Source organism: Vanessa atalanta, chromosome 23 (assembly GCF_905147765.1).
Source record: "Vanessa atalanta chromosome 23, ilVanAtal1.2, whole genome shotgun sequence".
NCBI classification, from domain to species: Eukaryota; Metazoa; Arthropoda; class Insecta; order Lepidoptera; family Nymphalidae; genus Vanessa; species Vanessa atalanta.
Window position 1 is genome coordinate 1,193,265 of NC_061893.1, and position 22,104 is coordinate 1,215,368.

At 34.6% G+C, this 22,104-nt stretch overlaps 1 protein-coding gene across 1 annotated transcript in view; it reads left to right on the forward strand.

The window, feature by feature from the left end:
• Positions 1-22,104, forward strand: part of LOC125073127 (octopamine receptor beta-2R) — a 211,578-nt gene that overhangs the window by 148,993 nt on the left and 40,481 nt on the right. The window contains exon 4 of the mRNA XM_047683831.1: positions 10,248-10,278. The gene's annotated coding sequence lies outside the window, so the exon portion shown is untranslated. The remainder of the gene's footprint in view (positions 1-10,247; positions 10,279-22,104) is intronic.

A 22,104-nucleotide genomic window follows, 5' to 3' on the forward strand; every position in this document is an offset into this window, starting at 1 on the left:
GGTATTTGTTTCTATAGTAAAATCCTCGTATATTTTTACTTTGCCGATTCATAAATTCAAATCATTTAATAAATAAGGTATATTCAACACAAGATTATATACATAAGAATAAATCGCGGAGCTAAAACATTTATTTTTATTTTAGGTAGGATATATTATATATCATTGTAAGAGTATTTAACTAACAAATGTTTTTCAAATGTTGGAAAAGAGTAACTACCGAGTTTCTTGCCGGGTCCTCTCGGTATAATCTACATACCGAAACGGTGGTAGCTTTAATACATTCCTGAAAAATGACGATTCAAAAATGCTTGTAAAGCCAATTTATTTTAATTAATTTAATAATACAAAACCAAAAAAATACTTCTTTAAAAAGTTATATAAAGAGTATTACTATCTACAACTATTACTATTTTCCAAATATACATATATGGTGACTGGTGGGCGAACTAGTGCATTTAGCATAAGCGACATAACAGGCTTGGCTTATATTACCTTATTGGCTATAACATTATGTTATGCTAAACATTTAAATAACAATGTCTAAAGGTAAATAAGGCGCAGACTAAAAATAGCTTGCTTACATAATTCCTGTTTCCGATTAAAAATAACTCAAAATTTGAATGACCCGAATTTATAATAAAAAAAAACAAACTCAACACTGCTCAATACGAGTTGTATTGACATACTAAAACGCGAAACGAAACATAGTTCATGGAAATCAATGAAACATACATAAATATACATGTTTAAAAATTGCGTCAGAAAGGTTTTATTTCAAACGTAAACGTTGTACTCAAGTTTGGCCCTGATATTTCATTCTTATCCCTCCTTAAGAACTTTTACGGTAAAACTATTTTTTTTTTTTATATATAAGATCTGTATATATAAATAATGAATACAAAATTTTAATTGATTACAATTATAATCATTATCCAGAGTGTTATTATCAACAATTAAATGCTATAAAGTCATCTTAATATTACCAACGCGTACGAAAACGACGTGTTATTATCCATTGCTATTCGCGTTTCCTTAAAGGTCGGACACACTTGCATATATTTACGAAGCAGAAGCGATAACATTCACAGCGATATAAATAATAATAAATTAATTTGGAGATGTTGTTGAACATGTAACGTTACTTTCGTTACATAATATATAATAAATGACTATGTTAAAAAAAAGAAAGAATGGTTATAAAATGAATATAAAAGAGAACGCGAAACGAAAACTTAACTGTTCAAATAACATTACAACAATTATAATATGAATTAATTATAATAAATATTAAATAAATAAACATAAATAAATATTGGACAACATCACATACATTACTCTGATCCCAATGTAAGTAGCTAAAGCACTTGTGTTATGGATAATCAGAAGCAACGACGTTACTCAAACAACCAGACCCAAGACAACATAGAAAAATAATGAACTTTTTCTACATCAACTCGGCTGGGAATCGAACCCGGGACCTCGGAGTGGCGTACCCATGAAAACCGGTGCACATACTACTCGCCTAATAATAATTATAATATAATGTTTACTATTATGTTATTATATATACATAAATAAAATTCTCATTTAAAAACCTTTACATACATAAGGATGTAAACACACATACTCATATTTGGAAAATTTTATAAAAATAAATAAAAGGAGGCTTATGATATTATAAATACTTTTGGTAGGGTTTTGTGCAAGTCTGTCTGGGAAGGTACCATCTACTCATCAGATTTTCTACCAACGAACCACAATACTCAGTATATACTCAGTGTTGTGTGCCAGTTTTACGGGTGAGTTAACCAGTAACTACAGGCATGAGGGACACACCATCTTAGTTCCCAAGGTTGGTGGCGCATTTGGGATGAAAGGAATGGTTAATACTTCTTACAGCCCCATTTTCTAAAGGAAGTGGTGAGCACTTACCATTTGCTCCTATAACTGTTTTAATTTCAAGTATTAATTACTTACCATTCAATTTACTTCTTTCCATTTTCCTACTTAAGATTGAAATTACCATTACTATGACACGATTAAGCGTCGCTGCATAAATAATTACGCGTTACTGCTATAGCACAGAGTAGTGCTACACACGTGATGGATGGCCGACCTAATTCGGACGTAATATCGTTTTAGCCGGTGACACATTGTCACGAAGGTTAGCGATCTTGTCATCAAGCCAACAGCCGTAAATAGCGCGATTTGTCTCGCATTATACTGCCGCTCTTGTGTTCTTGGCCCTTACTGATTTTATTATAATAATAAAGTGTACATCGTGCTTTTAAATAATTGCTTTTTTATTTCCGAATCGATAATAATAATCAATAAGAATCCAAGAATTGTAAGTAAACTTTGTGCAAGAGAGAGAGAGGAAATATATGAATAAAAACATAAACAAAAATTGTAAGTACACTTAGAGAGAGAAGAAAGATATGACGTAACGAGAAAGAGAATGGAGCTATTTATTTGAGGAAGTTTCGCTTCTGTATGTGTAATCAGTAATCACACATTTTTTTACTGTACATTACTGAGTAAGCATAGAATGAAACTATTTTTAGGGTACATATATGTATCTGACGCTTAAGAGCGTATGGTGGTGGTAGCTTCACTTAATATTATGTGCTTGGAAAGCCTACTTGAATAAAGAATATTTTACATTTTGATTTAATAAGGTAATTATTTACCGATTTATTCTTTGTTAAATTCCGCCAACCCGCATTGGAGCAGCGTGGTGGAATATAACTCTTTTTTTTTTTTTGTTTTTTTTTTTTTTTTATGGTATAGGGGGCAAACGAGCAGGAGGCTCACCTGATGGAAAGCGACTACCACCACCCATGGACATCTGCAACACCAGGGGGGTTACAGGTGCGTTGCCGGCCTTTAAGAAATAATTACGCTCTTTTCTTGAAGGTTCCCAAGTCGTATCGGTTCGGAAAAACCGCCGGCGAAAGCTGGTTCCACAGAGTGGTTGTGCGAGGCAGAAAATGCCTTAAAAATCGCGCTGTTGTGGATTTACGGACATCTAAGTGGTGTGGGTGAAATTTAGAATTTTGTCGAGATGTCTGAAGATGGAATTCAGCTGCCGGGATTAATCCAAACAATTCCTCGGAACACTCCCCGTGGAAAATTCGGTAGAAGATGCAGAGTGATCCAACATCTCTACGCAACGCCAAAGGATCGAGCAGATCAGAAAGGGCTTGATCGTCGATAATTCGAGCTGCTCTACGTTGGATACGGTCAAATGGAAGGAGCTGGTACTGGGGAGCATCCGCCCAGAGGTGAGAGCAGTACTCCATGTGAGGCCGAATTTGCGCCTTGTATAGTCTTAGGCGATGGGCCGATGTGAAATACTGTCTTGCCTTGCTGAGCACACCAAGCTTTTTTGATGCCAATTTGGCTTTGCCTTCCAGTTGACCGCGGAACTGAACGAGGCTCGAAACATCAACGCCAAGTATTCCGATACTAGCTGTGGCGGCTAACGGAATGTTCTCGAATCGTGGAGATACGACGAATGGTGTTTTTTTAGCGGTTAACGCGCAAACTTGCGTCTTTTTGGGGTTGAAGTGGACTAGGTTTAGCCGGCCCCAGTTCGAGACTTCGTTTAAGGAAGACTCGATTTCAGACACAAGTTTGTTCCGGTTTTCTTCGACGTTTTCCCGAGAAATATTAGCACGGCCGGTGTATGAGGTGTCAACGGTACTGTCATCTGCATAGCAGTGAATGTTCCTGATTTGCAACAAGTCATTGATATGCAGAAGAAATAGAGTGGGTGACAGAACGCAGCCTTGTGGAACACCAGCGTTGACGAATTTTTGGTCGGAGCATGCACCGTCGACAACGACCTTGATGCTCCGATCTGCCAAAAAGCTGGTAATCCAACTGCATAATTTCCCGGGAAGCCCATAGGAAGGAAGCTTCGAAAGAAGCGCTTTGTGCCACACGCGATCGAAGGCCTTCGCTATGCCCAGACTGGCTGCTAATGCCTCCCCCTTGCTCTCAACTGCTTCCGCCCATTTATGAGTAAGGTAAACTAGAAGATCACCGGCTGAGCGACCTCGACGGAAACCGTACTGGCGGTCACTAATCAGCTGGTACTCCTCTAGATACCGCAGGAGCTGACAGTTTACAATGGACCACATTACCTTGGAGAACAAGGGGGTGATGGCTATAGGCCTATAATTGGACGGGTCTGAGCGGTTACCCTTTTTGGGAATCGGATGTACTAAAGCAGTCTTCCAGGAGATCGGGACGACGCCTAATGCGTAAGATTGCCGGAAAAGACGCGTTAAGACTCAACAAGATTTACCTATTTCAAACATTCGGTTACCTTATGAGTTTATCCCTTGACTCAAACAAAACGGACCCCTTTCAAGGAATATTATTTTCCATTTACACTTAAAAAATTAAAACACTTAAAATTTTAATAATATTACTAGAATTAAATCATACAATACAATCTTTTAAGAAGAAGATATCAACGAAAAAGAATATTCGAGCAAGAAAGTCATTCTTTAAAATAGTTTTTATTAAACAAAGTACAATACGAAACAGTGTTCAGAGTATAAAAGAGACTTCATGAAAATCATTCGAATAGTCTCCGACGAAATACGGGTTTTATCTGCGTGACCCGAACAAAAGGTGCCGTTGAATTTTTTTTTTTTTTGTATTAATACAACGGCTGATTCTGCAAAAGTTCGTAAAAAATGTGAATTCTTCTGCTGACATTACACTTTACGGAACTTGTTTCAATTAAATTAATACGCTTCCGTTATTTTTTATAATGAATATCAAATTATTATTATGATGATGAACTTTTGTTTATTAGTTTTATAGTATCACTCCAGCTTCCCACGGATGCAACACTATGATGAAAATAATATGATATTAAATGAGCTTATACCCAATAGCATAAGAAAATTAGATTTGCATTTGGAGAGGCAGTCATCATTAAGATTATAATTTTTCTTTTATTCAACACGTCCGAGCACATATATAATACTCTTTATTGCACTGAGAAATTTAACATAGTAATTTTACTCATGAAATTATTGTTCACAATGGCGGGCTTATTTCTAAAAGAAACATACCGGAAGAAGAAGTGAGAGAGCTGTCAAAAAAAAGAGACAGCTAGAGATCATTACTGGAAACCCGTTACATTACATTTACATTACATCAGCTGCCTTCTGCTGGGCTAAGGCCTCCTCTCCCTTTGAGGAGAAGGTTTGGAGCATATTCCACCACGCTGCTTCATTGCGGGTTAGTGGAATACACACTGAGAAAATTTCGTTGAAATTAGACACAAGCAGATTTCCTCACGATGTTTTCCTTCACCACCGAGCACGAGATGAATTATAAGCACAAATTAAGCACATGAAAATTCAGTGGTGCTTTCCCGGGTTTGAACCCGAAATCATCGGTTAAAATGCACGCGGTCTAACCACTGGCCATCTCGGCTCTCAACTGGAAACCCAATTATTATTAATCACTTATATACGGTAACTTACTATGGGCATTATCATATGAGAGACCTATTAAATATGTATTTTACTTTATGACGTTGCGTTTATAACGACAGCTCTACTAATTAGTTCCGGCCATACAAAAAAAGTAATGCTTACCTATTTACAATATTAGTTTAAGTAATACTAAGTTAAATCAAGCAAACTGTTACGAGCCGAAGCCGCCGCGGGAAACGTGTAGCAAACAAACGATCTTAATATATTTGCCTCTTATTCTAAATGATGTAGTCTGACCTTGGATGACCTCAGGGTACTAGTGCACTAACCGTCATTAAAAGTATAACCCCACGCCTTATTGTGACACTGGTGACAGGAGGGATGATTCATTTGTCCAGAGAATCAGAATTGCGATTCAACGGGGAATTGCTGCTAGCACTTTTGCCACCATTACATTCGATCATGATGTCATCAGTTTCTTTTTTAGGGTTCCGTAGCCAAATGGTAAAAAACGGAACCTTTGTAGATTCGTCATGTATGTCTGTCTGTCCGTCCGGATATCACAGCCACTTTTATCCGAAACTATAAGAACTATACTGTTGAAACTTTGTAAGTATTAAGATTTTCACGCAAAAATAGAAAAAAAAAATTTGGGGGTCCCTCTATACTGAGATCTGAAACTCAAAAATTGTTTTTTCATCAAACTCATACATGTGGGGTTTTTCATCAAACTCATACATAGGAGATATGGATAGGTCTTCAAAAATGATATCAAATATATTTTTTTCTAATCTGAATAGTTTGCGCGAGAGACACTTCCAAAGTAGTAAAATGTGTGTAACTTCAAAAATAAGAGAATGATAAAAGTAAAAAAAAATGTGCAAACTTCCACCGAAAATTGGTATGAACGAAATCTAGTAAGTAGTTTTTTTTTAATACTTCATAAATAAATCAATTAACTCAAATTTAAAAATAAAAAATGGAATTTCATAAACATAAACCTTGTTACTTACTGCTACGGAACCCTTAATGGGTAAGTCCGATTAGCACTTGGCCGCTTGTTTTTTAATTCTTGATACAAGATTTAACTGAAAATAAGAGTAAGTAATAATTATGGGGAGATGAACTATAAGCAAATATGTTTCTCAAAGCAGGAAAACGTCTTTAATCGAGTTATGCTCGGCGCTGAAGAATAACACTTTATGAAAGTCTGCCATATGTGTACTGCCGCGAACCATTATCGTTTATGTACTGCTTTGGACTACCTAGTTTCTACTTATTATAAAATAATAGAGGTACCTCGGGAATCTCGGGGGTAATGAAGTTGCTTTCGCTAAATATTATATTTTAAATAAAATTGTTATAAAAAATCCACGTGAATGAAAACCATAACAAATAATATTCTTTAAAAACGTATATAATAGAAAGAGACAAAGAGGAAGGAAAGAGAGGGAAAGATCGATTGGAGGTGCTTGAGGATTTCTTCCAGTTCACTCTACTATAAGTTGCGTAACGTACTTCTTTTCGAAAAGATCATTTGTAATGAAATTGACATTGTAAAAAGAATGTCCCCACATCTCTCCACTTTAGAAATTTTCGATAGTTAACAATCTATCTAGATTTATTATAAAGCAACAGTTCTTACAATTACACGTTGATTAAATGAAACAGAATCAATATTATATTTTTTCATCAAATCATTTTTCACAATGAACAGACCCAAAAACTTCGCCATAATTTTCCAGTATGCGTGTTCAGAGATAGTAACAAAACATCGCGTGTGGCCAAACGTAATCTCTAACTTAATACCAGCTTGAATTCCACGCTTGATTTTGAAGCGAGCTATGTTCATCGTTGTGATGATTGGAAATGTCATTAGTTGGTTGAGGAAAATCTCGACAGTTTGTTCTTTGATCAATATCAATCAAATACAAAATTTCATTAGCGTTGTTCATTATTTGCCTCACGTGAGTTGAATGGAAAATGAACACGAATAAACCCCAGCAACTATCACTGCTGGGTTAAATTGTCTGTTCCTTACATATTTGCGGTTCTATACTTATCTGCTACACTCTTTTTTCACGTAGTGGTAGCCTTCGGAATGTGCTTCTGGGAGAAAATGTGTCATTTGGATTTACCAACTAAATCCACTATTATGGCCGTCTCCGGTATGGATCGTGGAGGCTGCGAGATCGTTTTGTTCTAACGAACCCGCTGTGTCTATCGTTTGGTCGCCACCGATGCTGCAGCTCAGGAGGCAAAGGTAATCTCATCCATAATCCACGTCGCCTGTGAGTACAGCTAGGTTATCCTAATTTCCGTACTTCTCGGGACCATTTTAAATAGGTTATATATGAGGTTCAAGACGACTTCGCCATTTCTCCGAACTGGATCGTTTCGGTCCTATCAATTGTCTACCATCCTGTTTCAAAGTGACAGACTAAATAATACATACGTGTCAGAACATCTACCTCCACGTTCAGGATTCAACACCGGTGAGCACAAAATGAATTATGTACAAATATGAAACCTTATTGGTTTGAAGCACAATCTTAGGGTCACTTTCTAGCTATTAAGTTCTTTCGGCTATTTTGTTCCTTTAAAAAAACGATAACTAAAATTATACCAGTTGAGTTCTATATCAAGATAAATCTTATTAATATCTTAACCAATGTAATAAATTGAATAGATGGAATAATAGCCCTTTAAGGAGGCATTAAACTGTGCCAGGGGACCGTTTATCGATTATTGCGCTACCTCGAAATGTCCCCAGGGACTGACTGGAGTATAAAGCGGTTCTATTTTATATTTAGCTTATATTTTATACGTGGCTTTGCGTAGATAGTAAGGTCAAAATGAATCTTTATTATTACAATATAATTTAATTTTTTACACTTATCATTATGTATTTAACTAGGTAGCTTATAAGGTATTTATAAGGCAAATACTAAACTACCCAAACGTTTTTGAGCAAAGCCCTACCGCGAAAAAGATACATGATATTGATATTTTCTATGTTTGCCAATTTATTTTTATTTATGTTGGTATGCGGATAGGCCATCTAAAGGTGGTCACTATCGATCATAGACAATGGCTCTATAATAAATAATTACCATTCCTTACAGCACCAATGCACCACCAACCTTGGAAACTAAGATATTATGACCCTTGTGTTTTTCTACAAACAAATCCTAATAACTATTTATCTGATCGACCTGGAGCTTTAACACTGGACCTCGTGATCTCTAGCCAACCGACGAGGAAGAATAGGAACGTCAATAACTTTATCAACGTCGAAAGAAAAATATATTCCATTTTCTAAATTAAAATATATATTTATAAAAAATATCACCAAAACTATTGAAGTCATAATTCGTTCTAAATGTAATTTTTTAACAGCTATGACGTCACAAGATGGTCTGACATTCCTATTCTTATTTGAAGCCCATTGCACAATAAACTGCTTAAGTGGTAACAGAGAGATGCAATAATTAAAACGAATAAAAAACATCTAATGTAAACATAATACGATAATGTTTAATATTTCCATAGACAAGCGATACCATAGTTGAGTTAAGTCTACAATATCATAATACTTTTTATATTTTTTAATGCGATCGTCGTACAATATCGGAGAGTAAATTAAAATTTTCCTCTATAATATCGTCGCTAAAGGCAGCAAGACGATAATGGAAAATTAAGTACACAATAACATACTTTAGAAATATATAAACTTTAATTTAATGTAATATTTACTTGGTTGTAGGGCTTTGTGCAGGTCACTACTAAACGCATCATATATTCTACCGGCTTTCGGTTTTGAAGATTGAGTGAGTCTGGGTAGTATCTCGTACAATGGACATAACATCTTAGCTTCTAAGGTCGGTGGTGCATTGGGGATATGAGTATGGATTCTTACTTCCAGTAGTTACAATACGTGAATCTTATTCGAAGTTTTCAGGTTCAAATCTGGACAAGCACCACTGAATTTCGTGTACTTAATTTGTATTCATCAAATGAATGATATCCAACCTATGATCATAGTTATCGTAGATGTGTGGGCGTTAATAAAAAAATCAAAGCAATATTTTCTCACAACAAAGTATTATAATATTTAAATTAAAAATATTAAAAATAATATTAATTCAGTCTTCAATAAAATTAAATAGTAAACAGGGAAATTGGAGCACTAACAGTGGAGCAGCTTGGTGAACAAGATCCAAGCAACCATAAAATGAGACGAGGCCTTAGCCCAGTACTGGGACATGAACAGACTTGATGTGAAAGAGCTGACTCCATATGATCGACAGATGCTTGTGTGTTCACTTCCATCTGTGCTTTAGCGGAGAAAACATCGGACGACAGGATATTATCAGGATATTATCTCAGTAACGTCGGATGATTTTAAATTAAAGTAAATCTCGTCTTGGGTATACTTTACACTCTCTCTGTATTTTAAAACGTGTCAAATTAAAGATTGCACACGAATTAATTGTATTATTAATTTTTGATTTTGTGATAAGAGAATAATAAATAATGTCAACATCTCGTATATTGATATCTCGGTTATTGGTAAAATATTTATCTCAAAATGATTTATTGTGAAGGAAAATAAAGTATATTAATATCTAATAAAAGAGTGTTTAACATAAATGTATGTACTCTTGGAAGCGATTTTTTTAATGCATTTTCGTGTGAACTGACGAAGTTCATTTAGTTCTGTTCAGATTTAATTTTTTTGAGTTTTATGAATAAATTTTAATTGTTATTTTTTTGTTTCAGATTTTATCCAGACGTCTACTTCGAATATCAGGTTGGTGTTAATCGTAATAGAATAGAGCTGAGATGACTCAGTGGTTAGAATTAACCACTGAATTTTCATGTGCTTAATTGTTGCTTAAATGTTTATAATCCATCTCGTGCTCGGCGGTGAAGGAAAACATCGTGAGGAAACCAGCATGTGTCTAATTTCAACGAATTTGTGCCAAGTGTGTAACCAACCCGCGTTGGAGCAGCGTGGTGGAATATACTCCAAACCTTCTCCTCAAAGGGAGAGGAGGCCTTAGCCCAGCAGTGGGAAATTAACAGGCTGTTAATGTATGTATGTTATGTAATATAATCTATTAAATAATACGTGTACCACATTTTTTATGTTTTTTTTCGTCATGATAATTAAAATATTAATACGTTAGTTAAAAATAGCTGTGGAATCTCATTATAGAGTTTAATTAATAAAGTATCGAAAGTACGTTTATAATCAAAGGACATCACGATGCAATAGGATTTGTAAAGCTTCAACCACATGTGGAACCGAGTGAGGCTTCTTCGCTGTTCATCTTCGCCTTATACGACTTAATCTCTAAAGATCTTCCGGATGCAATTATTTAGCTTTGTCAGTATTTCTTATTCAAAAGTATAATATCGATATCATTTTTCAATGTCCGCCATATTGGATTTAAAATAAGTTAATCGTGTATTATCACGAGAACAAACTTGCCAATGCAAATTTGCAAGTGAGAAATGTGTTAAATTCAACTTGTGTTCAAGATCAAATGACATTATGCCAAATAATCATTTAGTTTATCATTTCGTCAATAGATGGCGTTAGATGTATTTTACATCGCGCTATCGAAATGTTTTTTCTAAAGTACAATACAATTTTTGTAATTTCATAAATTGCGAACAATTACGCTATCTGACCAGCAGTACATACTCGGTGGTTTTATTTTGAAGTCTCACAGTACCAATACACACTGGAATACGTGACATTGGATAAGCTTGCAATTAAAAAAAAATTAAAGTCATCATTTCGTAAGATCAATTTAATTTTAAGCAACATTTATTAATGTATAGAGAATTATAATCAATAAAATCTCAGTAATAACTCCTTTGTGCGTTGTAGCTAAAGTTAAAAAAACTTTTATAATTATTAACATTAAGGCCTTAAAGTCATAGAACAAAAACTAAATGTGGATTTTATCGCACAATTATCGCGTGCTCACGTACGAAAGATAATATCTTGACAAAAGTATAACGAATACAGTCAAAAACTTGCAATAATCTTTATGACTTAGAGAAATCCCGACCACGATTAGACCTATTTTATTGTTAATTTCGCGTAAAATATCATATCAGAGAATATCAGAAATTCGTTGAAATTAGACACATGCAGGTTCCCTACGATGTTTTCCTTCACCGCCGAGCACGAGATGAATTAGAAACACAAATTAAGCACATGAAATTTCAGTGGTGCCTGCCTGGGTTCGTACCCGAAATCATCGATTAAGATGCACGCGTTCTAACCACTGGGCCATCTCGGCTCTTTTTTTTTTTTTATTCTATTCAACGAAACATTATTTTTATACAAATTTTCTAAAATAATGATATACCTCAAGATATTTGCACTGCGCTAAACATCTGTGGGAAATAGCAGGCGGTCGCAAATCAATAGCTCTCCTTATTTCATGAGACCTTGTTTGATTCATGCATTGCTTATTGCTGACGTCAAATGCAAGATAAAAAAATATTTCGGAAATGTTACTTTGTTACTAATAACTATTGGGTCGAAACCTCGCGTTTGTTTGTATGTGTTTGTATGTATTTTGTAGGTATTTCAAATCTTATGACAGGTTTGTGTTGATTTAATTTCGTTGTAAACTGATGAAACCTTTTTTAAATATTTTTTTAATGTCAAATACTTTAGTTTTCTATAATCGGCCAGTAACTTTTTTACCGCTCTGAAAATCATTAATATGTTTACTAATAAGATTATTGCACGATTTGTGAAGCGACGTACCAAAGAGTGCTATTCGAAAAGTTAGCGGAATCAAGATCATTCGTATACACGAGACAATTTAATGTAGATCAATTCTGTATTTCTTTAAATTACTGTCATCTGATAGAATCGTAAAAAAATAGTCCAAAAATTGTTACCGCAATTCAAGCGTAAAACCTGAAAACAATTCACGTATTGGTTCATTTCTTTTAATACATTCGTTTGAGTACAATTACTCATTCCTGAATTGAAATTACTTTATTTTTTAGACAACATGATACAAAAAATATATGTCGGAGAAGCAGGATGCCGAACAGTTGGGTTCGGGGATTGATCCGACATTTGTAAGACTATGTGGGCGTGCAATGGAGATATTTACAAAATAAAACGTATTTAATATCATCTAATCACTGTATTAATTGATTCAATAATCGTACACCACAATAATATCAAAGGATTACAATAATTCATCTCGATTAAGAGCAAATGGGTTTGCAAGCAACCATCGCATTCGAGAAGCTTGTCAAAACATAACGACTCGCGTTGCCATGACACAACTCCATTCGGGGTGACCCGCTCTTATAAGTAAATCAGCCATCAAACATTATTGCCAACTACTCGATTCATTAATTATCCAAATCAACAACCAAAGTAACCACGCTCCGATATATATATTTAAAAGAGTAAAAAGGACACACTCTATGATATAATATATCTGCAATGCACTGTACTGACACAAAATTGAAGATCACTCAGCTTATGACTAATGTATATTTACTCAGTGGCGTTTAAATTATAATATTAATGAACAACCAAAAAACATGTATTTTTTATGACATTTGTAGGCGAACGGGCAAATGGACCATCTGATGGTAAGTGGTCACTACGGCCCATAGATAGTGGCGCTGTAAAAAATAATACAAATTCCTTCCATCACACCAATGTGTCACCATTCTTGGTAACTAAGACGCTATGTCCCTTCTGCCTTTAGTTACACTGACTCACTCACCCTCCAAGCCGGAACATAACAATACTAAGTACTGCTCTTTGGTGGTAGAATATCTGATGAGTGAGTGGTATCCAGACGGGCTCTCACAAAGCCCTACTAACCAAGAAAACATAAGTTGTATTGTCTCTATATAATTATTATATATAAATATTATTCGTTTCACATTGAGATTTAACAATGAGAAGATTATTTTTTAATTACTAATTGAAACCAGTTTAGCGGCAACATAAGTAAACCAAGTCACGGGTTTTAGCCTGATCAAGGACCCGTATAAATATGTCTGCTTAAATTTACAAATGACGGTAAACATCGTGAGGCAACCCGCGACACTTGAATCACTTCACACAAACATATGTATACATTAAATTTTCTACCTTATATCCCACTAGCAACCCGCCCCGGCTTCAATGTTTTTATATACAACTGATTTTCCAGTCAGTTTAGAGCTATATCGATCTATAATTAATTTACAATGTATTTAAGATACTTAATTGGATAAGTAATAATGCTATATTGCTTAAAATCGCTTCGTAAATAATTCACCATTTCGTAAAAAGTCAAGGATAAAAAATGGTTATTGTGGGTTATCTCTAAGAGATAAACATATAGCATCGCGGACCTATTTATAGACCTTTTCAAGGTGTATAATACTGTAGTACATTATTTTAATCTATCTCGTAAGGTTCAGTGAGAGTTTCCAATGTAAGCGAAAAAAGTGTTTATTTACAACATCACATTGGAAACCTCTAAAATTATCAGTGTTTCTCTACTATATTATGCATGTATTATACATATAAACCTTCCTCTTGAATCAATCTATCTATTAAAAAAAACCGCATCAAAATTCCTTGCGTAGTTTTAGCTTAAAAGATCTAAGCATACATACGGACAGATAGACAGCGGGAAGCGACTTTGTTTTATACTACACAGTGATTCGATACGCTCTCATGGTTTTATGTAATTAAAGACGGAACACAAAGTGAATGTTTAATTCGAATGACATCGGATTAGTGAACACAAAATCAACTATGGATTGTTTACTTTGCGTTACAATGACTAATATTTGCACATTTCATGCACACGTAAATCGTCATCTCGTTGTTTATTCTCGAAGGGCTACTGCATATCAAGATCGTGGAATAATATGCAAAGATTTCATTAATATCACTTAATAATATAATATGTTGATAAATTTGATTGAGCCGAGATGGCCCAGTGGTTAGAACGCGTGCATCTTAACCGATGATTTCGGGTTCAAACCCAGGCAGGCACCACTGAACTTTCATGTGGTTAATTTGTGTTTATAATTCATCTCGCGCTCGGCGGTGATGGAAAACATCGTGAGGAAACCTGCATGTGTCTAATTTCAACGAAATTCTGCCACATGTGTATTCCGCCAACCCGCATTGGAACAGCGTGGTGGAATATGCTCCAAACCTTCTCCTCAAAGGGAGAGGAGGCCTTTATCCCAGCAGTGGGAAAATTTACAGGCTGCTAATAATGCTAAAAAAAAATTGATCAAAGACTTACTTATCAGGAGAAAGTTTCGGGCTTATACTCTCTTATGCGGATTGGTTTGGGCAGGTGAAAGGGCAGGTTTGGGTTGGTGAAAGTGTGGCAGATTTTCATTTGCACGTATGTACTTAACCCTAGATCACACCTTATTTTACAACGCTTATTACTACCCTTCGTCGTTTCGACTACGCCCTATAGAAGGGAGGCTTCTATTGGCTTATTTATTCGTTTATAGAAAAATATATATATATATGAATTTTAGTTATTTATTACAATAATCATTTGTTAAGTTTTTTAATTACTAAAAATCATATTTTAATTACCTTGACTGTCTTTTAATTGAGACTAGAGTTTTTATTCATTTGAACATTTCTGTTGTTTTTTTATAAACTTAAGTAAAAAAACAATGTCTTCAAAAAATGTTTGTCCGATGACGCTTAGCCGTAATAATAAAATCATAAAATAAAATTATGAAGTTTCTTCCATAACAATTTATCTTTCTAACATAATTGAATAAAATTTAACAGTCGAATTTAAAACGAATTAAACAGCAACTTTGTTTAACAATATTAAAGAGTAATTAAGAAGCTTTAGTTTAGAAAACTGTAGTTTAACCAACCGTTAATAGTTTAGCAACATGCAGACATGACGTGTTTACTATTATTGAAGTGAAAAGTTCTACAGCCACGTTGGGCACTTTTTGTTAGGGTAGAATAATACTGGGGGAGAAACTAATGGGTTCGCGTCACTAACATGGTCGTGAATAGCGCATGCGCAAGAGACGTATTATGTGCGCGTTAGACGCTTGTTGGATGGTCGAAATCTCATGCATCACCGACATGCTTATTAACAGTACATCTGTAGCTATACAGCTGATTTATTATTCGACGACCTCCGTGGTCGAGTAGTGTGTACACCGGTTTTCATGGATACGCCACTTCGAGGTCCCGGGTTCGATTCCCGGCCGAGTCGGTGTAGTTGAAGTTCATTAGTTTTTTATGTTGTCATGGGTCTGGGTGTGTGTGGTACCGTCGTTACTTCTGATTTTCCATAACACAAGTGCTTTAGCTACTTACATTGGGATCAGAGTAATGTATGTGATGTTGTCCAATATTTATTTATTTATATTTATTATTCAATATTAGTGCTGTGTAATTTGTGGTTTCGTTTGCTTATACAAAATTAAATAAAAATAGTTTTTTTTTTTTAATTTAAGCATTATGAAATTTTAATACTAAAAGTTCTAGGTTTTCACTTCTACCGGCAGTCGCTATAACTGCTAATATTTTTTATTACATTATATATGAATATGATGTATACCCCCGTCACGGTTTCTTAGATAGTAGTGTATATAATGACGTCATCCAGACTGATTTCAGCTGCGGCGGCCAATCTCAAGGGAGACCAGTCAACTTATGCAAAAAAAATGTTCTCAATACGGACTCTACTTTCTCAATCTCATAATCCAATGGGATGAGGAATCCGGCACGACCGGAAATATTTCCAGCGCAGCACCAACGGCTTTACGTTCACACAATAATACTGTGTCTTCCTTAGAGTATATGATGGATTGGGTGGTACCTACCCAAATGGGCTTGCACAATGCCCTACCACCAAGTAAATCTTGCTATAGTTTAATTTTAATTTAAACAACACGTAAGTACATATGTACATTTTTAAAACAACCAACTAAAAAACCGTTGTAGTATTTTCATTCGAATATTTCACTGTGTTAACGCGATATATAAATCTTTGTTAATTTAGATAATCTATTGGCATACCTGATACTTAATATACAAAGTTAACGCAACTAAATAAAGTTTTCCAATTTGGAGCTCAACGCGATCGGCTCGGACGTATTTTTTATTAGTTTAATTAATCATTGTCGGTTTTAAATATAGATAAGTTTATTGCTCAAGTTTTTCTTTTATAAAGTACAGGCTACACGCGGTTAGGCTTGTGACATTATTAAAAGTTTGTGTTATCGTTTTTGTAACTGCCATGGGTTTCTATCATAGTACTATATTATAATAAATAGTAAATAATGGACAACATCACATACATTACTCTGATCCCAATGTAAGCAGCTAAAGTACTTGTGTTATGTAAAATCAGAAGTAACGACGGTACCACATACACACAGATCCAAGACAACATAGAAAACTAATATTTATTTTTTACTTCGAATTGGCCGGGAATCGAACCCGAGACCTCGGAGTGGCGTACCCATGAAAACCGGTGTACACACTACTCGACCACGGAGGTATATACTTACAATCAAACTATTTACAATGATTACTTTTGCTAGCAATGTTTTTTTTTGCAACGAAGTTCTTTTACGCGACTTACAATAGAGTCAACGGGCAGAAATCGTCCTGTCCCTCTCTATCTCTTTCTCTCTGTCCCTTTCTATTGTATACGATCTTATATCTTCATTACACTCTATAAAGCAAAATCACTTACCGCTGTCTGGCTGTGCCTGTGTATGCTTAGATCTTTAAAATTACGCAACGGATTTTGATGCGGCTTTTATAAAAGATAGAGTAATTCAAGAGAAGGGTTTATATGTATAACAACTTTACTTTTTACGAGAAACAATGGCTTATTTTTGAGGTGATTTTATTATACGCAATACAGCATTGATCCTTATCCAATTTTATGTACATCAAAATGGCTCTTTACAGCATGTAATTTGTATGAATATTTTCGAAGATATTTATTTATACATTGTTTAATGACTAAAACACATAATGTAGAATATTTAGCATTGCACCCGTGCGAAGCCAGGGCATGTCGTTAGTTTATATATATATTCTATTTATATATTTTGGTATTTTAATTCACATGGGATTTTGGTCAATTTTGTCTTTGTCGTTTATTAAGTATAAGTTTTATGAATATGGTTATATGCATTTTGATTCATAAGTTAATTAAGTTAGGCTACACACGTAAAATTCCTCATTTATTAATATAATATATTAAATTGACTTAACAAGAATTGTAATATTATCATAATGATTAATAAATATTTGTTATTCATGAAGTTGATTTGATTATATCCTGACTTCGAGGTACAGTTTACAAATGGGGTGGAGCGTGAGTTGTTTCGCATAATTTCTATTAAAGATAAATTAGAACGCTTATGAACGATTAGCTAGTGAGTCAAGAAATCAAGGTGCCGTGCTAAATGGACTTTTAAAATGCTTTATAGGTAATGCTATATAGATGCTTATAATTTATTAATTATTATGATTTTATATGATTTATTAATTAAGTACCTTAAATACATCGTACATTTATATAATAAATGTACGATGTATTTAAGGTACTTAATAATTTACATAATATATATTTATATATGCATTGATTTATAAAAAAAAAACATATAGGTAGTTTGAAGCAGTATTAAATACACAAATGATATAAATTAATTCCGAAACTCAATCCCCCACTATATCGTTCCGGTCTAAGCTATTATACTATCCTCATTCATTCATTTTGCATTCGCTCGTTGCCCTATACACATTATTATTATTAACCATTTACTCATACGTACATAGGCAATCATTTTAATTTTTTTTTTCTCGCTGGAAAAACGCTCTTATGCGTTTCCCCCACGTGAAGTGCGGGGCATGTGGGGCTCGCTGGTGCTGAAGGCGCCGGAATACCTACTAAAAATCCAGCGGTACCCACTTCTTCTTTACGGGGAGGGCATCACGGGATCACTACATAAATAAATTGGCGAATAGACTCAGCTCTGCAGCCTATGCGGTAAAAAAAATTAGACTTTTGACTGATGTGGATACGGCACGCCTTGTGTACTTCAGTTATTTCCATAGTATAATGTTATATGGCATCCTACTCTGGGGTAATGCAGATGACATTAATAATATTTTTGTACTGCAGAAGAGGGCTATTCGTGCAATTTATAACCTGGTCCCAAAAGATTCGTTAAGAGGTAAATTTAAAGAAATTAAAATAATGACTGTCGCTTCTCAATTTGTTTTTGATAATGTTATGTATGTACGCAAAAACATAAATGATTTTCCCAGAAATTGTGACGTACATTCTATTAACACTAGGAACAAGAATAAACTTGTTACTCCAAGTACCCGATTACACAGGGTTAGTAACTCTTTTTTGGGGCAATGTATACGTTTTTACAACAGGATCCCAGAAAACGTTCAAAATTATTCAATTATAAAATTCAAAAGAGTCGTTAAAGAGCGTTTGTGTGCTAAAGGATATTACAACACTAATGACTTTTTAGTTGACTGCACACCTTGGGAATATACTTATTATTGTACCTACATGGAAAATGGTTAAAAAAAATAAAAAAAAATATATCCCTCTGAGTTTCTTTCGCCGGTTCTTCTCAGGTCCGAGGTGCTAAATTCCGAACCGGTGGTAGATTTTTGACAATCAATAAGCAAGTGCAAACACTTCTATATTGAATAAAGATTTTTGACTTTGACTTTGACTTTGACTTAAGCATACTACCGTGACGTCCCGACGGTTGGCCCACCGTGGTCCTCCAAGGGAGAAGGTACGTATAGCGCTAATGCCTTCTCCCCGGTCTTCTTCGTCGGAGTGATCATTTTCATATTTATATTGATGTTTATATTTGTTAAAAGTAATTCAATAGGCGAATGGCTTGGAAGTAATTACAGAGAATATTGGTCGCGGAAGAATCATTAATTAATTATTATATTCGATTCTCCAATCAGAAATAGCAATATTTTTTCACAAATGAATAGCAATTGATAAATAGGTGGAAACCATTCAAACTGACTTGCACAAAGTTCTAACATCGACTAACAAACAAAAATGTTAAACCCTTAAGCCCGGTAATAAAAACCTCTTAACATTGAAGACAATGAAACATATTTTCTGTGGAATTATGTCCTTTTTTAACTTTGTAAATAAAATATATATTTTTCAAGATACTAAAGCTAAAATATTCGTTAAGAAATTCGTCAAAAATACTTCAATTTCGAAGAAAATGACTAACAATTTATGACGCTCTTTGCCTTCAAGTTAAATTGAAGTTCTGATATAAATCTAGACTTTAAACTAATTTATAGTAATTAGTGCTTTTCTGTCTAGGAGACAAGTTTGAGTAATTGCTTCGCTTAGTGTATTTGATACGGAATGGGTCGTTCCAAATTCAAATTAATTATTATAATAACACGAGATTATGTTCGCTTTTTAGGGTTCCGTAGCCAAATGGCAAAAAACGGAACCCTTATAGATTCGTCATGTCTGTCCGTCCGTATGTCACAGCCACGTTTTTCCGAAACTATAAGAACTGTATACAATGTATATAGTTGTACAATGTGTGTGTGTGTGTGTCCCTTTTAATTTCTATTTCAACCAATTTCTGATTAAACTAAAAAAGAAATAAAATTATATACATTACCATGCAAAATTTCACCCAAAATTAGTTTGAACGAGATCTAGTAAGAATTTTTTTTTTTGAATACGTCGTAAATTAAAAACCGCAATTTATCTTTCATTCAATCAACTCAAATAAAAAAAAAAACATAAACCTTGTTACATGCTGCTACAGAACCCTTCATGGGCGAGTCCGACTCACAATTGGCCGCTTTTTTTTATATAATCAATAGAGGGACGGGTAAATAAGTCACTTGATGTTGAGTGGTCCTTACCGCGCAGACATTGGCGCTGTAAGGAACTTAATCCATCAATTAGATCGCCAATGCGCCATCGACTTTAAAAAGAAAGATGCTATATCTCTTGTTACACTTGCTCACTCATCCATCGAAACGCAACAGAATTAATTATAGGTGGCAGATTTTTTTTTATGTAATACGTAGGTGGACGGACAAATGGGATACTTGATTTTTTAGTGGTCACCACCCTTATAGACTCGTAAGATATATTAACCATTCCTTACATCACACTAATGCCCAACTAACCTTGGGAACTAAGATTATGTCATTGTTAGATCATGATTACATGATATTGTCATGTTCCTTGCGCCTGTTACACTGGTTCACACACCCTTCAAAATACACCAATACTAAGTATAGCTGGTGGTGAAATATTTGATGAGTGACTGGTATCTACCGAAGTTCTGCACGAAGTTCAACCACCAAGTGAAACGTTCGATGAATTATTTGCAACGATATTACGTCAGTTACGCTCTAAGACATTTTGAAACGCAAGATAAATATAACAGTGTCTAGAAGCTGCATTTGTGTTTGCCTCTGTTCCTTCACATTCAGACCGAGGAAACCGCAATCCGACTCGACCGGAAAGAGACAAAAGGAGGAACGTGCTTTTCGATGCATAGTGTAACACAAATCCAGTCTTGTACTGAAAATTAATGCAGAAATAACCCAATAACTTCTGTTGGTTTCACATAAGACACGAAGACCTTTCCTCGCAGTCTACATTCGTATAATCTAGACATTTATATACTAGCGACCTGCCCCGGCTTCGCACAGGTGCAATGCTTATACTAAATATACTACAGAAAGTTTTTATATACAACGTTCGCAGTTTTTCCGTCAGTTCAGGGCCTGATGTATATGTAATAAATGTACGATGTATTTAAGGTACTTAATTGGATAAGAAATAATGCTATATTGCTTAAAATCCCTTCATAGCCATAATTTCTCGTAAAAAAATAAGGACAAAAAATGTTTATAGTGGGTTATCCCTAAGAGATAGTCATTAACCATCACGGATTTTTTGTAGAAAGGTCTTTTAAGGTGTACAATACTGTAGTACATTATTTTGAACTATCACGTAGGGTTCATCCAGCGTTTGCAAAGTAAGCGCAAAAAAATGTATTTATTAACAAAATTACATTTGAAACCTCTAAAATTACCAGTGTTATATATATAAAACATGCATGATATAGTAGATACTATATTATGCTTGTTTTGTTCATATAAACCTTTCTCTAGAATCACTCTATCTATAAAAAAATCGCATCAAAATCTGTTACGTAGTTTTATAGATCTAAGCATACATACGGACAGACAGACAGCGGGTAGCGAGTTTGTTTTATATGTAGTATATAGTGATACTAGTTGTTTTAGTAGCTTAAAACTATGACCCTCAGTAACGGAGCTATACGTACAAGCATCATCCAATATTGTAAAATGCCTTAGAATCAACTACAGGACACTGCTAGTTTAAATTAAATTAGTTGAGAAGAGGATTCTTTAAAGTTATGACGTCATAAGAAAAAACAGTTGAATTAACTTTATATATATTGACTTAACTTTATATATATGCTAGTTGTTGTCCGGCTTCACGTTTTAGGGGTCAGTCGTAACCTGTTAGGCATAAAAATTAGCCTATGTTCT